Source organism: Hordeum vulgare, chromosome 3H (genome assembly GCF_904849725.1).
Source record: "Hordeum vulgare subsp. vulgare chromosome 3H, MorexV3_pseudomolecules_assembly, whole genome shotgun sequence".
Lineage (NCBI taxonomy): Eukaryota > Viridiplantae > Streptophyta > Magnoliopsida > Poales > Poaceae > Hordeum > Hordeum vulgare.
The window spans coordinates 194,626,270-194,629,228 of NC_058520.1; the positions used below are offsets into that span (position 1 = coordinate 194,626,270).

The following is a 2,959-nucleotide window of genomic DNA, read 5'->3' on the forward strand; positions in this document are numbered from 1 at the left end:
ATGAGCTATATCACAAATTCAATAAGTAAGGACGATCTTGCTCAATTTTTTGGGATTGAACGTACTGCTGAAATCTGGGCTGCTATTGAAGCCTCATTTACCTCACAATACAAGGCGCGCGTCAATATGTTGCATGGAAAAATTTTGAATGCAAAGAAGCGTGATATGCCTACAAATAAATATATTTCTTTGATGAAAACTTTTTTTTTAAAACTTGCTCTAGATAGCCGGCTAATTGATGATGATGAACTGAAGGAGTATATCCTTGGTGGTCTTGATGGAGAATATAACTTTGTGGTTGCCTCTATTAACGTTGTTCCTACCACCACTCCTGGTCATGTTTGTGCACAACTTATGGCATATGATTACATGCAACAGATGATAGCGGAGTCAGATCAAACCATTGGGTTTTTTAGTATTGTGTTAATGCAGCTGCACGAGGACGTTCCCTCAATAGTAATTAAAACTCTCGTGGTGGATATGGGGAATATTGTGGTTATCCGCAGTTGACACGTCCAACACATGATCATGGTCCACCGAGAGGTGGTCATGGTCGTGGCCGTGGCCGCATACCGTCTCCTCACCTGGATATTACATGTTGGATATGCAAAAAATATGGGCACCCAACACGTGCTTGTTAATGGAGGTATTCAGACTATTGTGATGACTTGCACTCGGATGATAAGGGTGCACATCTTGCAACTTATGGAGTGGATACAAACTGGTATATTGATACATGCGTAACAAATCACATAACCGGAGAATTAACCAAATTGACCACTCGGGAAAATTACAATGGACGTGATCAAACCCATACTTCAAATGGAAATGGTATGGCAATAATACATGTTGTCCATTGTAGTTTCACACCCCTCATAATTATCTTTCTCTTAATAATATTTTGCATATTCCTAGTGCATCCAAAAAATCTTTTATCCGCTCATCAACTTGCCTTAGACAACAATATATTTCTTGAAATTCATCCTTTATTCTTTTTTATTAAGGATGAGGTCATGAAGGACACATTGTTTAAAGGTCCTTGCCATGGTGGTCTCTACCCAATTATGCCCTTCTTCATAAGGTTTCCCAAGTGTGCCTTCATCACCATCAAACCTACTTCATCCATAAGGCATAATGGTCTAGAGCATCCATCCTCTTTTATTGTCCAAGAACTGCTTCGGAAGAATAACCTCCCTTATGATCCCTAAATAAATCCTTGTGTATGTGATATATGCCAGCAAGCTAAGATCCATCAGTTTCCCTATCCCATCTCTACTAGTGTGTCTACTATTCCATTGGAACAAATATTCTCTGATGTATGGGGTCCTCCTCCAGCTTTTGTTGGGAAACACTTATATTATGTGAGCTTTATTGATGATTTTAGCAAATTTACTTGGATATATTTTCTTAAGCAGCATTCTGATGTTTATCAGTTCTTTCTTAATTGCCAAAAACTTTTTGAACGGAAAATTGATCGCAAAATAATTATCATGCAAGCTGATTGGGCGGTGATATGAAAAACCCAATGCCTTCTTCCAAAATGTGGGTAGTACACATCATGTGTATTGTCCACACGCCCATCAACAAAATGGTTCAGCTGAATGTAAACATCGACACATTGTTGGGGTTGACATTGCCCTACTTTCTTATCCATCCATGCCTCTTAAATTTTGGGATGAATCTTTTGTCACCGCCACATATCTCATTAATTTGCTCCCTACCAAGGTACTAAGTCACATGAGTCCGACATAAATACTATTCCATGTCAAACCCAACTATGAATCTCTTCGTGTCTTTGGGTGTGCATGCTGGCCAAACCTTCGACCTTATAACAAATGAAAGCCCTCGTTTCGTTCCAAGCGATGTGTTTTTTTAGGCTATAGTCCTCGACATAAAGGGGTGAAATGTCTTGATATATCAAGCAGTCATCTCTACATCTCACGTGATGTTGTGTTTGGTGGAAATGTTTTCCCTTTTGCTCTTCTTCATCCTAATGTTGGTTCTTGTCTTCATGAAGAAATCCTTTTATTACTTCATAACATTCTATCTCTGCCATCAAATAATGAGGGGGTGCACACTAATAATGACCACATGTTTTTTGTTCCTATTGTTACTCATCGTGTACAAGTAATAATATCCGAGGCATCCGCTGATACAAATACAGAGGAAATCACAAAATACAACAAATTCAGAAATTGACCAAGAGTCAGGTGTGTTAAACCGATTGAGATATCATGTGTACATAGAATACTTGTGTATCAAGTTAGGATAGATATTCGGTTAAGACTTATCTCTAGTTTAAACCAAATATCCTCTATCTCTATCTCTTGTATTCAAACTAGCTACTTGTATGCATATCTCAGGGTTGCGCCTGACTATATAAAAACGAAACCGTCGCCCTAACCGGTACGACGCTTCAAGCTATTTCTACATGGTAATCAGAGTCAATCTCTTCCATCACATCTAGAGTTTATTCATAGCTACCATGGCCACCTCCGCCGCCGCAAACTCAGGCATCTCTGGCCAAGTTACCGAGCGGCTTACCCGAGCAAACTACATCTTATGGCGAGCTCAGATCGTGTCGCAGCTCAGAGGCGCTGGCTTCGGATATGTGGATGGAGCCACACCTGAGCCAGCCAAGGAGGTCGTCACCAAGGACAAGGAAGGTAAGGATACCTTCATCGTCCAACCTCTCCACTCCATCTGGGTTCGAGAGGATCAACAGGTACTACGTTACCTACTGAACAATCTGTCTAAAGAGGTGCTGGTGCAGGTCACATCAATCTCCCATGCGCATGAACTTTGGACAGCACTGACAAACATGTTCTCCTCCCAGTCGCTGTCCAAGGTAAACAACATCCGCATCTCTCTGGCTAATGCACAAAAAGGGACGCACACGGTGGCCGCCTACTTCGCGCACATGCGTTCACTCGCCGACGAACTTGCCGCGGCGGGGAAA

At 41.3% G+C, this 2,959-nt stretch overlaps 1 non-coding gene across 1 annotated transcript; it reads left to right on the forward strand.

Moving 5' to 3' along the window:
* The first annotated feature begins 231 nt into the window (after positions 1-231).
* On the forward strand, positions 232-367 carry LOC123445808. The gene has a single exon (XR_006631178.1). It is a non-coding gene; the product is annotated as a small nucleolar RNA Z247 (small nucleolar RNA).
* Positions 368-2,959: the final 2,592 nt, after the last annotated feature.